General features: G+C 44.3%; 1 protein-coding gene across 2 annotated transcripts in view; it reads left to right on the top strand.

Annotated features, from left to right (window-relative positions):
• The window catches only part of LOC119176383 (protein O-mannosyl-transferase Tmtc3), a 395,223-nt gene that overhangs the window by 130,254 nt on the left and 241,399 nt on the right, over positions 1 to 23,570 (top strand). For both annotated transcript variants that reach the window (XM_037427640.2, XM_075877560.1), the window contains exon 2: positions 22,469 to 22,528. The gene's annotated coding sequence lies outside the window, so the exon portion shown is untranslated. The remainder of the gene's footprint in view (positions 1 to 22,468; positions 22,529 to 23,570) is intronic.

Here is a 23,570-nt window from a genome sequence, read left to right as displayed (position 1 = left end):
TAGGCTAGGGTGTCAGTCAGCCATCTTCTTTATTTTAAACACCTTCTTTCTCTTCGTCTTCCTTCCAACCCTGCCTAACATCCACGTACACTCTTCTGCTTTGAAGACTCATCCCTCCTGGGTTGATAGATGAAGACGTTTCCAACGGTCGCAAACTCCAGCCCGCCGTCATCTTTGGTGTAACCAACCCTTTTGAGAACGCCATGTTGCACTGCAATCTGCACCACGCGATAAGGTCCCATGTACACCTGCTTCGTGCCGGGAAGTCCTTTCCTGACGAGCACCAGATCGTTAGTTGTATCTGAGGTATCCGCGTCTTGTGGCGGCGGTCGAAGTTTCTCTTCATATTTTCCCAGCATCGCTAGTAGGCTTCCGAAGTTTTTCATTTTTCTGACAATTGCAGGCGGTCAGCAATGCAAAGTTGTTGATCAGCAGGAAGCACGGGTGGGTTTCGGAAAACTGCAAAACCTGGGTACATTGAAACGAACTGCTTCAAATCTCAAATGATTCTTTCAGCCATGCCATTTCCTGCAGGATGGTACGGAGCGCAGCGTCGAAATACACCTCCTCGTTCCTTCACCCAATCTTGCAAACGCTAACTTAGAAACGCTGGCCCATTATCTGATGTTACTACATACGTATTCTTGAACATCTCTAGGGTCAAAAGAGTGATCAAACTATTTCCATCTTCCCTTCCCGGCCGTGCAGCCACTACTCTTGTGCACTGGTCTATTGCCACTAGGAAAGACTGCATTTTTCTTAGTCCTGCGGCCTTCTTCTTGAGATCTGCGAAATCCAGATTAATGACTTCAAATGGTACGCCAGAACGTTGAGGCAAAACAATCTCGTCTATTCTCTGAAGGTACTTGGCTTTGTAAACTTGACATTGATGACAAGACTGAGCATACCGTTGAACGTCCTCTTTCATGTGTTTCCTGTGTAAACGCTGACGAATCTTGTAATACGTCCTCCAAAAGCCGTCGTGTCCACCTGAGTGTGGGGAGTCGTGATATAGTTCCAAAATTCGAGGCACCATTGTTTCTGGGACTAGGAACTTCCCGTTGTGGAACTTGAGTTCTTCAGTTCCCTCCCACAACAAAGCTGCGTTGACATTTTCCTGATCAGGAAGTACCGCAAGTCTTGAAATCGCATCTGCATCCTTGAGGTGTTCCTCAGCCTGTGGTAGACCATGAAAGTGAACTGCTGGAGTTCACTCACCCATCTAGCAATTTTTCCTCGAGGTTCGGTGAGGTTAAGGATATATTTTAAGGCTTGGTGATCAGTAAAGAGCGTGAAGCTCCTGTCATCCAGGTAAGGTCTAAAATATCGTACGGCCATTAGGACTGCCAATGCTTCCTTCTCTGTAGTCGTATAGTTCAGTTGCGTTTTCAAAAAGGTGTATGAATAGTGTCCGACGACCCTTTGTTGGCGGCTCCGCGGAGAGTCGGTATCACTATAGCACTGCGCCTGTGACATAATAAGAAGCATCGGTGTTCAGTCCCAAAATCAACTTGAAGTCTCGAGGAGTCAGGACCAGATCTAGCGAAATAATGGTCACAAGGCTTTAATAAACGGATTCACACTTTGCTGTCCACTGAAATGGAACATTCTTCTTAGTCATTTCTGTGGGGCATTTGGTTTTTGTCGCATAATCTCTAATAAATCACCGGAAACGCCCTCCAAGACCCAGAAATAAAGAGTGCAAGTCATAGGGCTTCGTACTTTTTCCGATTCGTTCAGCTGATTCCGGTTTTGTTGTCTTGGTTTGTCAGTCAAATACTCTTCCAAGAAACACAACTTTCCTTTGGAAAAACTTACTCTTCTTGTCAATAATTTTGAGCTCGGCGTCACAAAGTGTTTTAGGTACACTAGCCAGATGGTTTGAGTGCTCTCCCTCGTTGCGCGCGAGTAAACTATTATATAGTTTATGTACACGATACAAAATTTCCCGAGAAATGGTCGCAAGACGTCGTTCATTTTTTTTCTGGAACGAAACGGGTGAGTTCTTTCATCTAAATGAGAGTCGGTTATACTCATATATGTCAAAAGGTGTGATGAAGGCAGAATATTTCTTGCAATTTTCAGAAAGCGGAACTTGCCAAAATCCTTTACATAGGTCTATGCGCGAGAAAACTACATGTGCAGCCACCCGTGTCCTCTACTATAGGGTCTATACGTGGCATAGGGAAGAAAAAAAAGCTCAGTCTGCTTATTAATTTATCTATAATCCGTGCAGAGCCAAAGGCTTCCATCTTCCTTTGGTGCAATTGTGATGGGCAATGCGAACGTAGACGTGGATGGATGGATAATCTGCGCATCGAACATCTTCTGAATCTCGTTCGGAAGTCACACTCTCTTCTGTCGTGACATATTACAGGGCTTTTTGCTCACCGCCATCGTATCACTTAGCTTGAATGGTACCTCAAACTTTGTAGTTGCCGTAGGATAGCCTTTCAAGCACAGCCATTATAGGTAAAGCGTCCCAACATCTTCACCTGACAATGGCTTTCGTGGAGTCCTTGAAGGCGAAACTATAACAATGATACTGCAGCGGTTTTCTTTTGTGGTTGTTTCTCCTGTCCAATAGATATTAAGGTGAAGTGCACTGATGACTAGACGTGAAAGGAGTAATTCATACCACACTCCGTGGAGTACCAGTGCCTGCGCAGTGACTGTGTTGTCGAGACACGATATGGTTACACAAGTTCATTTATCGTGAACATCTCGCCTTCCATCGTATCCGCGTACTTCTACTGGCCTTCCCTGATTTACTTTCACCCTCTCAACAATATTTGAATTTATAACAATGACGCTTGCTCCGCTGTCAACTAACCCACTCGGTTCCTTTTCTTCTACAAAAACAGATGCGTATTAGAATAGACTTGTATGGGACAAATATGTTATAACTATCAGTTAAAGCGCACGAATAAACAGAAAGAAAGAGAGTGAATTGAATTTTTAGCGGTTAGCTTCTGAGGTCAAATCTGCTAAGCGATCTGAACTTGATATATTTTTTTCGGTCAAAACACACAAGCCAGAAATGCCTTTCAGAGCGATTGTGTCCAAAAGAGACACATGGTAAAGTGTCGTTTCGAGATACCTGCAAATCTGTTTAGAAACTCTTGTTATCCCGGATCCTTATCGTGTCAGTAATTCCGAAGAGGTGGTACAGTTTCTGAGCACCGATAGTTCTAGCAAATGTAGGGCTTTCAGTATAGACATTGAGGACTTGTACTATTCGATACCTCAAGATGAGCTGATGGCAAGTGTTCAAAGCTGCAGCATGCAAGATAGTGATGAATTGTCTTTCAGCCTGAAGTGTGGAACTTCTATATCCAGTTTTCTAGAAATACTTAGCTTCTACCTGAAGTCAACTTTTGTGGCTTGGAGTGGCAATCTTTTTGTCCAGAGATCAGGGATATGCATAGGCTCTTCAGTAGCTCCGATTTTAAGCGAAATTTTTCTCGGAAAAATTGATGTAGCACTTCAAAATCCTTTTTCAGGACTCCCGGTTCGCGTATTCAGATACGTCGACGATTTTCTTGTGTTCACTACGTCTTCAGATTTTACGCGAGATGTTGTGAATATTTTCACGATTTTTAAAGAAACAGGCAAGAAACTAAACTTTTCTTTTCAATTGCCACGTCTAAATCAACTGCAATTTCTAGATCTTAACTTGGTCGTCGAACCCCAGCATGTTTGCTGGTATTATTGTCCCGGATCCGTAAAGCCCATACTCAATTACAGGCCGAGCCACTCTAAGCTGGTGAAGAGAGGTATCGTTACTACGAGTTTGGTTTTGCTCTAAAAAAGTCCTGTCAACACAGAATGAAAATGAGCTTTCATAGTCAAGTAAAGAAACTAGTACAAGCAGGGTATCCTAATGATGTCATCACGTCCGTTTGTAACAACATGATTAAGAAACTTAAATTTGAAGGGAACCACTCGGGGCGTCGCGAAGAGAGTAGAAAAGCTAGGAGGATAGCAGTGATTCCTTACCTTCATAAGACATCACATAAACTTAAGCAACTAGCTAATAGATATAAAGTCGATGTGCCTTTCTCAGCCAAAGGCAAACTGCAGTTTATTTGTTCACGCATGCGCAGAGAGTTTCCGCAATGTCGCATGAAACACAGCAAAAAGTTCGTGGACTGCGCAATGGGCGTTGCTTACATGACTCCATTTAGCTGTGGTAAAGTGTAATCAGTCAGTCGGGAAGATGCGTCAATGTTCGTCTCAGAGAGCACGATTCTTCTTTGAAATCTTTGGGTGCATCGCATCTCGCGGCTCATTGCAGAGAGTGCGGTTGTTATCCTCTATTTCAGGATACTGAAGTGGTTTTTCGGTCTAAAAATAAATTAACTCGTGAGTTGACAGACGATTTTCACATAAGAAAAAGCCGTGCAGCTTTGCCGTGCAGCCAGCCTTCGGTTTTGCTGCACGGCAAAGAGTTTGTTTTTCTAGATTAGGTTCCGAGATAATCTTTCTTCTTTTACCATGTGTTCTCGATGTGCCACGGATGTACTTTTTTTTTGCCTGCACACGCATGCGTCATGTTTTTCAATTGCCTGTATATATATTCTGCCCTTTTTTTAGTTTAGTTGCGAGAAAGCGCTTGTCCTCTCTTCCTTTCTGTTTATTCGTGCGCTTTAACTGATAGTTATAACATGCATATCCAACTAGCGCAACTTTCGATTCTGATGGGACAAATAAACACCTTCTTTTGATGTCGTCGGGCGGAAACCAAAACCCTCTTTATTTAGTTTTTTTTTCGTTACGTCATCTAGCTCTTCGCCATGGTCTGATCCTCCCTAGTCGGTCAAAAAGGACATGGGCGTTGCAGTAGGTTTTCAGTTTGCAAGCGGGCGTCGTTCCTCAGCTCGTGTGGCCCCTGTATTCCTTGCAGCAGGTGTCATGGGATGACGCTGGCTTCCTATCGGTCCTGGTGGTAGAGGTTTCGCATTCCCTGCAGAAGTTATTTGACCTTCTTGGGTCCTCGCATTTGTATTTGTTTCTGGAGGCTTTACCTAAAACATGGATGATAAGCGGAACCACGGACGTCTCAGGCAAAGATGAATCCGCCAGCTGTAGCAACCGCCTTTTCTCATGAAAATAGCTGAGTTCAGATCCAGACCAGTGTTTGAACACGATTGCTTTGTCCCCTGGCAACACTCTGTTCTCGCTGAAGGACCTCAGAAAGCTTGCTTTCTACTCTATCCATGGTTTGTTGCTATGAGCGTTGACGCGCCATTCATACCAACTCTTGACTATGCCTGATAAGAAAAATCGCATGTTTTTCACTTTATCTTTGTCACTGTTCCATTAGTTTTTGTTGCATGCATGCATACTCGTAAAACGTTCGCCAGGATTCGGGACTACTAGACTCTCAGTCAAACATGACGTGTTCGCGGCTCGGTCTGCTTAACCTCTCCGTCGCGTTTACAAGCAAGCGCATTAAATCATTTTGCTGCCTATTCTGTTCTCGGTGCAAAGTTCAGCTCGACGGAACTGTCAAACGAAGCAGCTGTAGCCGGCTTCGCGCCGTTTCTTACTGGAGTCAGCTCGAAATTCTCATAGTCTTGAAGTTTCATGTTGATGTCACCGTTCTTTTAGCAAGTAAATGGTCTTGAGTCAGCTTCATTTTATTGCTTATATAGGAAACAAATTCGTCAGTGCTTACTGCTTGCGGAAGAGCTAGTTCCTCTTCACCTTGAGCCGTTGCAGTCATGATCCGGATGCCACCGCGTTGATTTGCTCCAATGGTGAAGTCCACCCACATCTTGTGTTGAATGTCCACACAGAAAGTATACGCGGCTGCGCCAATGTGTGATGATACACAGTTGCACTAGGCTGGGGTGTCAGCCATCTTCTTTATTTTGAACGCCTCCTTCCTCATAGGCTGCATGCATAGCTCTTGACACGTTGCAAATACAGCTAAGTGCAATTTACCACCCACAAGGGAATCAGCTAAACGCGCTTTCGCGGCGCACAGTCATCAAAAGGAGTTCATACTTTTAAGCTGTCTGCAGGCGTAATTGTTGCTCCAAATTATCGCCATGCGGATAAAATGTGTATACCTCGTTGCATGTCCCTCATGACGTTACCTTTGAACAACTCAACTGGCTTTCAGTTGAGTGCTCTAAAGTTACATCCCGCAGTATGCGGCGCAAGTATAGCGTTTCCGCGAGGCGATGCCGCCCCAGCGTGGCTGCACCTGCGTGTCCACTATCTAATATCTATCGCTCACATGGATGAGCTCTTCGATAGATTGATTGATATGTGGGGTTTAACGTCCCAAAACCACTATATGATTATGAGAGACGCCGTAGTGGAGGGCTCCGGAAATTTAGACCACCTGGGGTTCTTTAACGTGCACCCAAATCTGAGCACACGGGCCTACAACATTTCCGCCTCCATCAGAAATGCAGCCGCCGCAGCCGGGATTCGAACCCGCGCCCTGCGGATCAGCAGCCGAGTACATTAGCCACTAGACCACCACGGCGGGGCGGATGAGCTCTTCGGTCGATTGCACTTAATGATAACAACAGGCTGAAATTTTGTGGCCTTCTAAGTGCAATTATAATTAAACAGTGCCTATTAGCTGGCTGTGCGCTGGTACGAATGGTCTGAATATGCTGAAAAACTAGAGTGGAAGCCTCTCAGCAAAGACTCATTTTGAACGCACCCACTTATTTTTCTCAACACAGAGAGACTTACGAAATCACTCCTTCGCGAAGGAGTCAGAAAAAAAAGCACATAAATAGAGAGACACCCGGCAGGCGCAGATTGTTCGGTGTCTCTCTTCGTTACGGCGCAGTGTTATTACATCAGTTTGACTCCATCTCATGTACAAACGCCAACACCTAGGGGCTCGAATTCTTTATGTGGTAAAAGGCTGAGCTCGCAAATGTAATGACTTCATTGCTAAAAACGTTCCAAGCCTGCTTCGCACGCTAGGCTGGTGGCGTTTTTTACGGGTTGAAGTCGTTCGATGAGCTTAGTGACAACATAAAGTGGATAGGTGGCACCGACGCGCATCAGGAAATGGAAACGCTCAAGTCAAAAGCAGGGAGCAAAAAAAAAAAAAAATCGCGTTCAAGCAAATGGGCCCCGAGACAAAGAGGGGTGGGCGGCGTCTTTGACATGTTGGATGTAGACAAAGCGTAATCTCATTGCCGCGCGTGCGCACATACGCATACTCGGGCAACCGGAACAAAGAAATAATAATAAAAAGAAAGATTTAGGAAGCGCCATGCAAGGATTTTTCCATATAGTTTTAGAAGCCGGTGGCGAAAATTTATTCAATGCACAAAATAAAAATGCAAATTTTCCTTTTCTTTCCTTTTTCTTCGGGAAGAGTGCTCGCAGGCACCCGACAAGCTTAGGAGGCGGCCATATAGTAATAAGGCTAAAACAAAAAAAGAAAGAAGAAAGAGAGCCAACAAGCCTGGGGCGCCGTTCCCGGCGAATCCTTTGCGTTGCGCGTTTTCTCTGGCGGCAGGCAGCGCTCCCTCTTGTCATTCCGTCGTGTTAAGAGCGAGCAGCCCGCCGCTCTTTTGAAGAGGATGGAGTTGAGGGTGTAAGAGGAGGAGAGACGAGCACGGGGCCGGCAAGGGCTTAACGCTCTCGGGTGGCGCGGTTTCTCCTCTGGCTTCCTCACCGCGTTTCCGGTGATCGCGTGCGTTCGCTCTGGTTTCGCGTGCTATCTCCGGAGGATGAAAATCGTGCACGCCGCTCGGGTGTCCTGCTCGGGGCCGGACCCGACGGCCACTCAATCCATCCTCCGAGGCCCCAGTGGGCAACACCGGCGGCACAATACTCTCGACAGGGCACAGGAACGCGCGCTCTCGCATCGTGTTTCTACAGTAACGCTTACGACAAGCGAGCGCGCGCGCGGGTGGAAAAGGCGCTCAGATTTGTGTGGCAGCGGGGCGAGCGATTTAGAGCTCGCAAATTGGATTATTGCTCCCCGTTCGTCGCTCTCGTTATTCTCGTCCTGCGCGGCAGGGATTTTCGCCCAGGCAACCCTGAATGCCTCGAAAAGGAGCAAGGCGAAGGAACGGCACGGGCGGCTTATCTGCACGAAAATTCCTCGAGCGTCACCCCGAAAAGCGCGCGGCCGCGTAAACAAATGAGGGCGGGAGAAGGGGGGCGTCGATTTGCCCTGACTTCTGCTCTGTTCCCCCCCCCTCCCTTTTTTCCCTTCGTACACTTCTTGAAGATTTCAGCCGCCGATGTCTTCGTCTTGCCTTCTAAAACGAAGTGCGCCTGGAGCGAGCTTTCTAAGCGTTGTACTTGTAGCACCTGTGCGTGAATATTTAATGTTTATCTTCGTAGGAGTGCAAGTGTTTTTTATTCATTTTATTTATTTTTTGCGCCGGCTTCGTCGCTGTCCTCGCTGAAGATAGAGAGTGGAGTAGCGGCGGTAGTTGCCGATGCGGCAGAGAGAGAGAGAGAGAATTGTTTTAATGGAGAGCTGGAGAAGTTTGCCTGGCTTTTCACCTGACATGCTACTCCAGGTACGCGGTGATGCCTATGACATATACAGTCATAAAAACATAACACGTGCCGTCACCCAGACACACTACACTATTTGCAACGTTTCGCTCAGGCTTGTGGCCCGCAAGAATGCCAGTAGCGCTTTTGTGGAGTCTAACGTACTGTAGCTGTTCTGCCATGGGCATAGAAAATTTTTCAACTCCAAGTTTGTGTCCCGTTGTAGCTTCAAGGCCATCTTCAGAGACTGTCTTTCTGATGCGTATATTGTGCACTCACAGAGCACGTGAATAATGTTTTCTACGACGTTTAATTGAAAACACAATGGTGAGTCTGACAATCCGATTTTGTTCCTGGAGTCATTGGTATATGTGCCGTTTAATCGGATGTGGTATAAACATGTTTCGTCTTGCCTGTTGAGGTCTCACACTATACTTATAAGTGACACGACGAATGGATCTTGTACAGTCGGTTGGTTGGTCGGTCAGTATTTTGTTTTCCTTAAAGACCTCCCGGGGGGTGGGTGGTATTACATAAGGGGTGGGATTAACATGTTCACATAACAAATATATTAGGTAATACGTGGGTTACAATTCTCTGCATTTTTTATATTGTAACAAAACATAGATATAAATTAACACTTTAACTTTATTGAAAACAAAATCATACTCAGAGGCGGAGTTTGACGTCCCAAAACCACCATATGAGTATGAGAGACGCCGTAGTGGAGGGCTCCGGAAATTTTGACCACCTGGGGTTCTTTAACGTGCACCAAAATCTGAGCACACGGGCTTACAACAATTCTGCCTCCACCGGAAATGCAGCCGCCGCAGCCGGGATTTAATATCATGACCTGCGGGTCAGCAGCCGAGTACCTTAGCCACTAGACCATTGCGGCGGGGCCAAGAAATTGGAATGTCACGTGGAATGTCATGCATGACTCGTGGTTGAGTTGTATAAGGCATGGTATAGAGCAAGGGGTCACCGGTTGGAATCCCCGCTCAGGGGCTTCGTAATTTATTTTTTTCTGATTTTTGTTTTCTTCGTGCCTTCTTTATATATACGCGTACGCATACATGTCTGGGACCTGACGCCAACAGGGAAAATCCGCCAAGAGTGTCCATAAAATTGCTGCAACGCGAGCTTGATTTGGGCCACTTGGCTTATATATTGCACGACAGCAATAAGGAATAAACCTGTCTTGTCCTTATTGTTTCTTCTTCAACATTGTCGCGCTGTAACTACTATATAACTAATATAATTAGTATTGCAGTCATATCCTAGGATTATCTCACACAAAGCTGCTAAGTAATGTTTATAGCGCGAATCTGAATTCCTTGCCGTTGTTTTGTTAAAGCATGAAGTTTTTTTTAAATGAAGATAATTTATGCGAAATATACTGAAGCATCAAAAGCAGTTTTTTGAGACACCATTAACAAAACATTTTCCAAATTGGAGAAAATCTGGGATGTGTGTCACGTGCAAAAAATATAAGAAGTAGAATCAAGACGTATACAGTAAAGTAGAACAAGATTTATTTTGAAAAGAAGTGTGAAATTTTCGAAGTCATGATGCATTTTCTGACACAAGCACTAGAACTGCCTTGTAGCGAGAGCCTGCTACTGTAAGTTATTGCTTTCTGTCCATGTTACTTGTTTTATAAACAGCACCGACACACCCAGGAAGTCTGTACATAGACATACGTGTAAATGAGTTGAGGAGCATCCAGAAATGAGCTGCTGCTGATGATGATCAAAACTTTACTGCTCCCGAAAGAGGGGACCAGCCCAGAGGTCGGTTATGAGCTGCTGAAAAATGTTGCTGCAATATTGACTCGGAATGCGGTCCGAGCGCCTGCATTTTTGGTGGTGGCCAGAATGCTTGAGGCCATTTGGAATTGGGCGCACATAAAGAGCCCCGTGTGGTCAAAATTTCCGCAGCGCTCCACTACGGTGTTCTTAATTATCATATCGTGTTTTGGGGACGTCAAATGCCAACAATTATTACAAGTTTGACTCAGGTTTGTCCTACGAATTGCCTTGCCAGCCTACTCCCAGACTTGTTTAATCTAGTTCCATACGTATACCTCTGAATAAATCATGAGCCTATGCTTAAATAACTCTCGCTGACCCAGTCGCAACGTGTTCCAGCACAGGTTTCTAGCTTGAAAAGATAAAAGTAACCTCTTTTTCTCGAACTGCGCTGTGAAAATGGCCAGATATCCTCGTCGATACGACCCGCCCAAAGCTGTTTGGTTCACTAATGTGAAGGAATAAAAATTCACAGAAAGAAACAAAAAAATGAGTCCACAAAAAAGACAAAACAAAACAAATGACATAATACTGTTCGGAAGCATTAAAGTTGGAGCGGTGTACAATTCGCTCACGATATAAAAACCTCATTCGCCTAGTTTCAGGCTGCCTAACGTTACTATCAAGCGTTAATCGAAGGCTGTCTTGTCCACCGATGCCGGTGCTGCAGTAACAAGCAGCGGCGGGGGGGGGGGGGGGGGGCATATAATCTTGACAAAGGATGAAAGTAGCTTGTTATCATGGACATGCCTTCGTGGAATCGCGCGCCGTACACCACGTTTTGTTTTCTCGACTCTCGTCGGTATCTTTACGCCCATGTCGCCGCGTTGTGTCATGCATGCAAAGTGAGTTACCCGAGTCGAGCGTTAGATGCACTAAAAGAGAAGCACCCAGTACGAACAAGCGCCGAGGAAAGCAGCGAGGGCTTCGCCGCTGCCTGGAGAATCCTTCTTACCGTGGCACAGAAATAGGCCAATACGTTGAGGACGCCGTGTCCTCCTCCTCGAACGCAGAGGTACAGGCCGGGCAACCAAAACATAGTCAGGACGACAACAAGCCATTCTGGCGAAGACAGAAAGAAACAAACGCGCTCACAGAAACCAGCGGTTGAAGTACAAAAAGAACGAGGGACAGCCCAGTGGCGTGGGCTCCGATAAGGCGCCCGAGTCCATCGGCTGACCGGGACACGTGATTAATGCGCATGCTGTCATGTTTACCAAGAGTCGCATGCAGGCCATGTCCTCTCGACGTGTGCGGCATGCTGCAGCAGCCATTAGCCGCGTTCCCGTTAAGCGACCTTTTCTCTCTTGATGATCGTTTTTTCCGTCTGTGTTTTATTAACTTTCTCTCGAGTGTTCTGCCATGTGAAGGCCTTTTTTAAATGTTCACTTGATACTCCTTTCTCTCTCTCTCTCTCTAAGCACCCCTGCCTCTTTTTTTTTTTTTGCATCTGTTCATGTGATTCATTGTTGCCGTGTATTGTTTTACCTGGCACATGATACTCCAAGACACAAGCGCAACGCTAAACGAAAACAAATAAACAAAAATTCCGAAGACAATGTTGCTGTTCTTACGCCTTCACTTGGAGACGTCAGTGACGCTTTAGTAACGCGAGGTGTAGATCATAAGACTATTGTGACTCTCTCTCTTTACACACTGGGGGACGCGCAGTCTAGTATGCATACTGATTTTTCTGCGCAAGCTACGACGTCACTAAGAAAGAAGAAAAAAATATATTGAGGCGTTAAAAAAAGTAAAGAAAAAAGTGAACGAAAAAATAAAGAAATGCTCTAAATTTGCTGTGTATAGAATTCGAGCTTTCGACCCATGCCCGGATGCCTGCCCATGGCTAACAGCGTAAAACAGTATGTAGATGGTCGGACACAAGATAGGATTAGACTGCACTAGTTGCTGTTTATAGTGAAGCACTTGGCCATTAAGGCAACGACAGCTACGGTGCTGAGGTTGTTTGAGACCAAGTTTATTATTTCAGTATTTTCGCTGACAGAGTATTTCGTTGCGTATGTCAGAGCAAGGCTATCTGGTGATGTCTCTTTTCTGCTGAGACGATAATTGCGATACCAATCATTGTGATAAAGATGCTAATAATGATTTCATTTATGATGATCAGTCATCCGATGACAATTGATCTGTCATCGTTATTCAGCGTATACGTACCGTACTGGTAACATATCATTCATTCATTCATTCATTCATTCATTCACCCATTTTTTTTTTCATTCATTCTTATTTGACTTAAAAGTGGCCGCTCGTATGTGCCCCACATGAGTTCTGCAGCACCTCTCTGTCCGGTAACCACTCTATACACTCTGTCTTCTTTCTTTATTTTTCTGCAAAAAAGAGAAAGTTTTACTTTGTAACATACCTAAGCTATATAAGAAGATGAGACAAAGGCCTGCTTTTTTGGTTTGAACTGATTATTCGTTTTGCATGGAGTCTGCAAGGCTGATGCGGAAAAAAAGAAAGAAAAGAAGAACGTGTGCCTGATGTCGTTTTTTGCCATACGACACTGAAACACTGCAGCTGTAAGCCGTCTACTTTCGTTGAGACAAATTTATTTCTATTTTTTTCAATGCTGCATTATTTTTTTTCTTTGTGAAGAACTTTTTATCTGGTTTTGCCACTGTTTTTCTCATGCTGAGGATGCATTGGAACAAAAACAAGAAAGAAAGAAAGAGAGAGAGAGAAAGAAGGAAGGAATAAAGAAAGAAAGAAGAAAAAAGTAAACATATCTTCTTTTTTTTCACGTCTTATTTTTATTGCGGTATTCTGCAGGGTTAACTCGAGCCATCTGTAATCACAGTGTTATAACTCTGTCAGCCTATATGCGCTCTGCACGGCGCAGAGGTACGGCCGCGCCTGCAAAGTCACACTGAGTTTTTTTTTTTCTCATTTGATTATCTGCGTCGGTGCGTTTGTAAAATACCGTTATCAGGCCACTTAAGATACAGTATGAGGCCAGCGATCTTGATTGCCACCGCAAACGTCCCGCAAGATGACAGACGTCGCCCCTGAGAAGAGTGACGTGAGGCAAAGTCTTTTTTGCTTGTTCCTCGCTCGACCCGTTTAACCGCACGCACTAACAGGGCACTTGAGTTACGTCACTATACTTAGACGATGGAGGCGTATATTGCCTGCATGTTTATCTACATATATACTGCGACGATGCGGGAAGCGTGCCTTATATATAAACCACATCCCGTGCCCCCGTCGCACCCTCAAAAGACGGATACCTCTAATGAAAAGAAACGAGTTGGCATTCAAACCGTAACATAATAATAAAGATTATGGGGGGACGTGGGGGTTGTAATGGTACATACTGTGTTATCCGGCATTAGGAGCAGACTAGTTTTTTCAATATAAAGAAAGAGAGAGTGTGCGAATGTCAAAATAATGACGCAGATTATTGTATATAGAGGTTTCTTAATGCTCATAAACGTTTGCATATCTGAGGTAGCGGAGTTGCACAACAAAAACAGAGCGTTGATCATAATACTGAAAGCCGCGTTCGGCTGCTGCATTATGTGGCCGTTTGTACACACGAATCAATAGCCACTCTACTCACGAGATCAAAGATCAAATACACGGGGAAATCGGGTTCGGTTTACTTAATCACCATGAACACTTTCAAACATCATCCCAGTATACCTATCTCCATTTCAATGCAATATCATGGGCGCTGGTAACAGACCGCAGCCCCGAATTCAACGGGAACAACAAGGAAACAAAATGTGTCGTTTTTTTTTTTTGTCTGTGACACGGCATATTGACGATAAAATTATTGCGACACCTCTGAAAGAAACAAATAGCGGCTTTATGGCCCTTCCAAGTACGACAGCTAGGTGGAAAGTTTTTTATAGCCATTCGTTTAGTAAGATATCCAGTTGCAGACTTGTCGACTGCTTTTGGTTTTCTCAGCTACCCCCAGTGTGTAGGAAAAAAAAAACCATATTGCTTAATGAACAGATGGAGAGCATAGCATAAACCTTATTTGTGTAGCTTCATATCAAGGGTGTTTCCAGAAATATGTCCCATATTATTTATAACTTATAGAAAGGTGGAATCTGCGTGCTACCTGCGGTGTTTTTTTTTTACAGTGGAAAAGGCATTTTTACATGCGCACGAACATTATTACGGTAGTAAATATATATTTGTTCAATTAACCTTTTAACCAGTGGAATGAGCCGATCGAGTCCAATAGGCTAATTCAAGGCGTTCTTGCGAATAGTCGATAGTTACTAAGAATCATAATATAGTGCAGCGCAAAAAACAGACAACAAACTAGCGAGAGAGCGAGGACACAGTGCATTCTTTCAAATAAAGTTTATTAGATTTGGAAGCACGTGTATACACACAGGATAAGCAAGAAAAGATAAAAACCGGGAAGAATAAATTAAAAGTTGAAATCTAAAGAAGTGCAGATAAGTCACACACGGGTACTAACATGTCCCCCTTTCCATGACTCGCCGAAAACAAAAGCTCTTTGTCGAAAAGGTGCAAAAAATGCAATCTTACGCTTGCCTTCCTTGCATCTTGCACGAGCCTGCTTGTTAGTGCTCTTGTGTGACTTATCGGCACTTCTTAGGGTTTCATCTTTTGATTTTTTCTTCCTGGTTTTTATCTATTTTTGCTTTGCCTGTGTATATATACGTGGGTCCCAACCTAGTAAACTTTAGTTGGAAAAATGCGCTGTGTCATCGCTTTCTCGCTCGTTTGTTTTTTTTAGGGGTGAAGCTCCTTAAAGCGGTACCCGTTCGTACCTTGTAGTTGTAGTCGTAGTGTGTAACAAGTGTTACATTTTGACCTGCAAGGTGGTGCCGGTGGGAGATTTCTCCTGTGCTGTGTTGAACCATAAAAAATTCGCGGCGTGCGCGTTAACTAAAAGCTGAATGCTCCTGTTTTTCATTCCCCATTTGCAGCCGTTGGCATGGTCCAGTAGGAAACGTTAGTAGAAGTGTTAAAAGCCGACTTCTGCTGTCTCTCATTCCCAGTAGCAGCCATTGTTTACCTCCAAAATAGTGCCTGGTGAGAATTCCCCTGTGCGTGAATAAACAGTAAGAAATTTTTGTTTAAAACGCTGTTGATTGATCAAATAAACCAACGAAAGACACCAGATTTTTTTTCTGAAAGCAAAACGAAAAGACGCCAGATGTTTCTAAAGCAAAACAAAAAGAAGACGCTACCTGCTTAACGAAAGACACCAGGTGTTTTCTAAAGCAATGGTTTTATTTTATAGGGCAAATTAACGGAATAAAATTCCACGGTATACTTCCAGGAGCTTCGCCCAATCTCATCATCATTCACCTCGTGGGTCTGCCGCCATTTTTTTTTGCGCTGCACTACATTATGATTGAATTGTTCCAACTTGCCCACCAAGCAACGTTGCTAAGTCACTTCGTAATTTTGGAAACGTGGCCACTTGTAATTACCACCGAGCTATGAAATTTGGCCAGTTTAGCAGGCAAAGGGGAAGCCGACGCAGTAAACAGTGCATCTATCATTGACTTCGAAAACTCCCTCAGTGGCGACACTGTTTCCATCGCCGTTATCAACTGTCAATCATAGACACTTCGCTTCGTGGCCGCTTATCAACGCTCGCTTATCCTCCTCTCCCAATGCGAGGTAACAGTGTCGTCACTGAGAGCGTTTTCGAAGTTAATGGTATATGCGCTGTTTGGTGCGTCGGTTTTGGTTTCGCCTGCTAAATTGGCCCGATTTTATCGCTCCGCGGTGATTGTCAGTGCCCACCTTTCAAAAAATCTAAGTGACAATGGAGTATTCGCAAGAAGGGTTTGAATTCGCCTATTTGACTCGATCGGCTAGTTCCATGGATCAAAAACTCAATTGTTTTGATTTTCATAACTACTGCCGTAATTATTGTTTGTGAGCATCTGAAGATGCATTCTTCCAAAGTCAAGGAAACGCCGCAGGTAGCACACAGATTCCTCCTCACTGTAATTTTTAAATAATATTCGAAACATTTCTTGAAACACCCTGTATAATATATTGTGGCAGCTGCTGCTCACGGAGTTAATACGGGAAAACGAAAATCAGTAAGACACACTTGAGATAGTCTCTTATTTTTTTTTATTTGCTACGTACTTTATGCCAAATTGTGCCATTCTCCAGTGCGATATGAAGACGATATTGCGTAGATCATGGCACACCTCATTCCCATAATGTGCCAGGGCTTAGTTGTAAAAAACTGTTGCGCCATCGCGCGAACTACAATATAGCTTGTATTGCTCAGGCGCCACTTCGTACTGACGGCATCAATGTTTGTCGAGAAGTTCACCGTCAGAGCAATGGAATACATAAATGAAAGCAACAGAACTCGTAATAGACGTAGAGGGTTCTCGGAGTCTTGCCGTAAACTGACAAAAGCATCCGATCCTGCCTGAAGATTCGTTACAGATTTAATCGAAGCTGAAAAGTCTTCGAGTTTTGGAGATTGCTCTATACCGCACTGTGCATTCTCTTTGTTGCTGTGGTGGTTATAAGCTAATCTCGTCCCGGCGCCTTCGACGAGAATATACGCCGCCCGTTGCCATCTGGCATCATGGTTGCGTTGTTTACAGACCGGTTGTATAGCATACCACTTCTAAGTGGGATGCTTTTTTTTCTTATTAGTATTTTTTCTTTACAGATGCAACGCGTTAACCGATCAAAGTGGCAAGGCGGGCTTGTTGGTTCGGAAGACTTGAATAATGATGGCAGTGCAAAGTAACAGGACACAAGAAAAACGGGAAAACATGCAGTGCTACTGCTAGATAGCGCTGAGTGTGTCTCATCAAGCTCTTGTGGCCAGTTACCTTGCGCTGCTATTCTTATTCAAATAAGCGTTCACCGTTGCGATGGTGCTGATTTGAAACGTTCTCCTTCGTTGAGTTGCAACTTCATAAACTACAGAAAACTCGAAAACTAAAGTAATTAGTAAAGCGCTATGAAAATAGTCGAATATTTAACTCTCGGTTAGGGTTGCGTTAAAACAGACTCGTTGACTGAACGAGGCGCCGCTCATCACAAACCGATGGCGGCTGCTTCGACCATGCAGTGGCCTGCCGCGCAGTTGGCGGAACGAATATGTCGTGCACGAGTTCCGGTGAACTTTAAACGTTGGCGCCCCCCATCGGAAGTCGACCGCCGGTGCTTGCTACTTCATTGGCTTCTGTAGAATTTTCCTGTTGGCACGACGCGTTTTGACTCCGTTTTGGGCAGCGCTCTGTCGTACCCTCCCTCTCCGTCGAAAGCATTAGACGCTTGGCTGGCCGCCGCGTTCTCTACAAACATTTCCTGGCGCCGCCTTCGTTCAGCTTTACATTTGAAGTGTTTGCTTTTGCCGGCTTTGGGTAACGAAAAGAGAAAATGTAAAAAAAAAAAAGAGTTGTTGCTAGTGGGTTTAGTCACTGCAGATTGATGGCGCACATTTTGCGGACTTATCGGCCGGAACTGGCAAAGACATCGTCGAATAAAACTCCCAAACCTTGAAGCAGCAGCACAAAATATCCCGAGTGTAAACACCGGCACCCACTTTGCGCTCCAAGGAAAGGACAAAGAGCACGAGACGGAGAGATGGAAGCCATCAATTTAACTTTTGTGATCATCACTCCGGCGTAATCCTTCTCGAATGTTGGCTTTAGAGGGCCATTTCGGGAAAAACAAAAGAGCGCTGGTTAAGCGCGTGCACACACACACACACACACACACGCATATATATATATATATATATATATATATATATATATATATATATATATATATATATATATATATATATATATATATATATATATATATATATATATATATATAACAGCTTCTTGTGTCTGACATGCTACATTGTCAAAAAAAGGTGAACACGGGGTGCAGGCACAACCGTGTCATGTTTAATACTTGTTTTTGTTACATGAAAACTGTTCTAGTTATTGTTTACATGGGTGGTACCTTTCGTGACGTCTGGCATCCTCAATGAGAAAAAAAAAATGGGTCGATTTCACAGATAACGCGATACTGAACTGATCAGGGGCGGAGGTGATTTATGTTTCAATGCCTTCACCCCTATGATTCAATCAATCAATCAATCCATCTTGTATTATATAAGCCATGTGTATACGCTCTACAATAATGAAGGCTTTACGAGAAGCGACAGAGGAAAAAATACACAAGTTAAAGGAAAGGCAGGGAGAAAAACCAGGGAGAAAAAATACGAAAATATGGCCCATCTCACAGCGCGCTATCAAAATCGATTAACTCGGCCCCAAAGCGACTCAGTGCAAGTGCCAATCCAGGTGCTGATTCACGGTTTAAACATTGCTTAGAGCAATGTTTAGGGTCCTCAGACAATCTCTAAGATACGAATAACGAGTGCATTATTCCTTCCCAGCATTTCCCGTCTTTGCGGCTACATTTGTGACGCCAGCGATTTGTTCACGTGACATCATGATAAAATAAGCTCTCGATTGGTCGATATGCGAAAGATATTTTTCGGAATCATCTCCTACCCCGCTCTCTCTGGCATGCAGCTGGATGACAGTTGTGCCCTGTCTCTCGCACGACCATCGTGCACAATGCGCTGATTTCACTTCTCTTAGTGCGTTTGCGACTGCGTTAGCGGAGATAGCAGCGTGTTACAGGAGATCGTTACTGGCTCAATCTTTAGTGCTGACATTCCACGTGTTTTCTGAAAAAAATAAGTGGCGCTTCTTGGAGCGGTGGTAATAATAATAATAATAATAATAATAATAATAATAATAATAATAATAATAATAATAATAATAATAATAATTAATTTCATAAATTGGGTTTTACGCCCCCGTAAAACCCAATATGATTGTGAGAGACGCCGTAGTGGTGGGCTCCGGAAATTTGACCATCGGGTGTTCTTTAACGTGCACTGACATCACACCATACAGGGGGCTTTTAACATTTCACCTCCATCGAAATGCGACCGCTGCGGCCAGGATCGAATCCATGTCCCGCCGCGGTGGTCTAGTGGCTAAGGTACTCGGCTGCGGACCCGCAGGTCGCGGGTTCGATTCCCGGCTGCATTTTGCGATGTAGGCGGAAATGTTGTAGGCCCGTGTGCTCAGATTGGGGTGCACGTTAAAGAACCCCAGGTTGTCGAAATTTCCGGAGCCCTCCACTACGGCGTCTCTCGTAATCAAATGGTGGTTTTGGGACGTTAAACCCCACATATCAATCAATCAATCAGAATCGAATCCACGATATTCGGATCAGCAGCCGAGTACCGTAGCTCCTCTAAGGCGGACTAGGAAGGGTATCGAAGGCGAGAAAAAACAAAACAAGACTGCTCTCTCCTTTCGGCTCGGTGTGGTTGAAGGGCCCTTTTATAGCATGTCGAATTTCATCTCAGGGGTGTAGTTCGCACGTCTGCTCTCCTCCCGTGTTTGAACAATGTGCCGTAAGTGGAACTGAGCATGAACACGCACAGTGCCATCACTATGGTTGACCTCCTAGCCTCAAAGGAGCCATTTGCAGTGACAGCGGGGTTTCTCACCAGCTACGCTGCATTTTCGCGAAATGGAATGATGGCATCCTCCCACCTTTTTAAAAAAGAAAACCACGAACTTATTACGATGCACGCTGAAATGAGAGACTCCACAATAATTTTGACTACCTAACGATCTGTACCTAAGGTTTTTCTAAACCTGCACTCGAGAAGTTTCACCGTCTCCCTTGAACGAAATACGGGGTCGTCGCGGCTAGCATAGAACTTTCGAAATTAAGCACAACACCAGGATGCCTCATCGCCACCTTCAACTGCCAGGGCAGGCACAGCAGTTTTGGTACCATTATATGGTTCACTTTGAAAGCCGCCCTCAGCGCCACTTGTGGTGCCGCGGGCGCCCAACATTGAGCAGACAGCAGATCCTCATTGCTTTGGCAGCTATATGGTGGCAAAAGCGCCCGTGGCCGGCGCGTTAGTTCTTCGATGAGGATTTTGAGATATCGTAGGATGACATTTTTTCTTTACAATGCGACTATGAATAAATGGGAAAAGCTGCACGAAAGCGGCCACGTTTTCCACGTTAGTGAGCGTCCTGCTGCCTGTCGTCAGTATACTGACGGCAAATGCGTGCGTCAGGCGTGTGCAATGCAAGATGCTTGCTTCATAACTGTCGTGGTAGGCTGCCTTTTTTTCACGCTCAGAATAATATTGATGCGTGCCGACTACACACGTACACGCTCGCAAAATACTCGGACCATTTAGAATTATCGATGGCTCCAGGGCAGTTCGGTGGTTTGCTCGTTTGTTGCGACTTCGCGCCAGAGTGATTTACAGCCACCGAGTGTCACGGATTGTTTTGCTTGAAATAGTCGCGCCATCATCCTCACTGATCCTGATTATGATCTCACGACTCACGCAGAAATGCTAAAAGCTTCAGGCGCGAACGAGAAACAGAACGCCGCCGCCCCGTTTCGTCTTTCGCTTCACCTTTTGAAGTGGCGATCACTTCAGCAACGGTCACTTCGGCCACCATGACGTCTCTATCATTCACTACAACCTCTTGCGTTTTTTATGCAGTTTCACAAAACGCACATTCATCACTACAGTATTGGAAAAGCTTCGTTTTTCACCCAGTAGTTTTGATACTTTTCACCCTGCATCATTTTTTCCTAACATGCAGATTGTTTGCCAATCAATAAAAAAAAAAGTTGTGGATGAACCGTTCCAAAGGATGGGATTCAATTCATAGCTTCCGGGGGTTCTTTCCTCTCGGATTGCAGCACTAAGTTTTAGCCAATGGAGTGTTTGTGGTGATGAATGCGATTTATTACGCGAGACGAAAGAGATTGAATACTAAGGTTACCTAAATCAAGCTTACTCTTGAACAACATTAGTGTTTCTTTCATAAATGGAGCTAATTACTTGTTTTCAAAACGATCTATTGCTAAGCATATTGAGATTATCAACAAATGCCTTTATATATAACAAGGCACCAACATGGCCAACCCTCCGTAGTGGGTGACGCCAGTTTAATATGGGTCAACCAACCTATCAAAGTTCTAGCTTGATTCGGCCGCGTTCGCGTAGCGTTCCTGGGCGGCTAGCTGTGTTTACGGTAATATGCTGCGTAACTCAGTTCGCCCCTTAACTAATAGTCCTATCCAGTCTGCAAAGCACCTCGCATTTCCCAAAGCTGCGATGGGTAGACGGCGAAATAATAATTAAGGTCTATTAACGTATTTCATCAGCCTTGAGCTAAATTAGAATGTCTTGCATAACTTTCTTTTCTCACCAGCTCTATGGTAGCAGGACCATCACGAACGATCATTGCACTTGCAGACGTGGTGTCTGAGAACAATTCAAGCATACAGCGGTAGAACGAAAGACGGCAAAAGGAGCGGAAATCAGCAAAAAAAAAACAAAAGACTCTTTTTACATCTCACAACCGTAATCCACTCATTTCGCCACCCAATAAAGCAAGGACGAGTCGACAAACTGTAAAACGTCGTTCACGTATAGAACACGACGTGTACCTTTTGCTGCAATTGACTACGCAGCAGTTCGTCCATGGTTCGGACAAACTGCGTGTTAGCGGGCGTTGGGAGAGCGTTTGGTTTTGTTCGAGCTCTCAACGGCTGACTGGTCTGACGGCCGTGGGGCGCCGCGCCAGTCGCCTTGCACGGAGGGAATCGTTGTTGGTATCTGTTACAGTCCTGTCGTAGCTCGCGTTCCGATAACGTTCTTCCAATGATATACCATGAAACGAAATTGCTTGTTAATGGAAGTTTGTGTTTTTTCCCTTCTTCTTTTTAAACTTTTTTTCTTTCTCTTCCCTCCTCCCTCTTTCTATTCTCCTTCCCTAATCTTCCAAATGTAGGGTAGCCAACCGGAAGTATTTTGGATTCACCTCTCTGCATCCTCAATTTCTATTTGCTTCCTTAGTTCTGTCGTTACATAATTAAATTGCTTCAGAGACAGAATTATGCGTGTATGAAAGGACAAGGTCAGTGTATCATGTTACATGCGTCTTTATTCTGCTGCTTAGCGTTAAAAATTTCGAAACGAAGCATTTTGTCATGACGCCGACGCGATACGTACCATAACGTTTTTTTTTTTTCAGGGGTTACTTTGGAGTGCTTATTCTTTTTCTCTTCTACTTCATGTCTTGCAGACTTCACCAAGAGCTCAGAGTCAAGCTGCCACCACTCTCGCCACAAGTCTTTGTGTGAAGGTGAGATATTACCCCTTGAAGGATTGTTTTACAGCGTTGAGCCATTTCTCCCTGTGAAACCGACTTCTACAATATGCAACTCGCAATGCCCTTCGAAAGCAAGCTTGAATGCTTTTTTTTAAATAAGCTTGTCTTTAGAAATTGTAATAGCCAACCTTTTCGAGAACTAATGAAAACATTATTTCAGGGGGACATAGAGGATTGAATAAACCAGAAATCCTTACCTCAGAGGCAATGCTGCTGGAGCGATCGCTTTGTCGAGGAGGTATGTTTTTGTCGGGTTGAGTGCTGACGAAAACACGCAGTTATCCCCAGGAAAACAAGTCGTTTTTGTCGGAACATTGCTTATCAGTGTGATACAGAGCTACAACTGTCAACCTTAGAACTCTCAGTATTGTGATAAACTTGCATTTTCTGATGTGAATTCCTGTTTATGTTTCTGCAAGTGTTCCAGTCTTCGTTATTATAAATGGTGCAAGAATATAAAAAATGAATATACATATTCAGACTCATCGTGTTCTTATAGTTTCGACACAGAACAAGCAGCAGTTTTATTTCACTGAAATCCTTATACAATGCTTCTTCCCTGTGCAATTTAAAAAGATATATATATATATATTAGCGTTCTGTCACTATACTTCACTAAGTCCTGTTTATTTTCTTTTTCTTTTCTTTTTTTAGAGTACACTACGTTTCTTCCATGCCGAGAGATGGCTTAGCAGCACAGGAAATAGCGGTGAAAGGGACTTCCGAGTTTAAAATTGTGCTTATCACATTCTGTCGTGAAGGTACGGACCTTGCTTCAAACTTTCATATTTGAAACGATTCGAAACATTGCTGAAAAAGAGCACTAAAGGACAGCCTGTGTCTGTGCTCAGTTTTTTTTTTTTTTTGTGAGCCGAGAAGTGTCTTTTGATGATCCCAACCACTTGGCACCTATATATTTCTAATTGTTTCGACGGGAAAGAATCAACTGGTCCGAGAAAGGCGTGGCAGCTTGGGCTAGTTGGTATGGCATGACGATAGTTATAGCGCGAGAACA

Source organism: Rhipicephalus microplus, chromosome X, assembly GCF_043290135.1.
Source record: "Rhipicephalus microplus isolate Deutch F79 chromosome X, USDA_Rmic, whole genome shotgun sequence".
Lineage (NCBI taxonomy): Eukaryota > Metazoa > Arthropoda > Arachnida > Ixodida > Ixodidae > Rhipicephalus > Rhipicephalus microplus.
The sequence above is the reverse complement of the archived record's forward strand: the minus strand, read 5'-3'. Positions and strand labels throughout refer to the sequence as shown.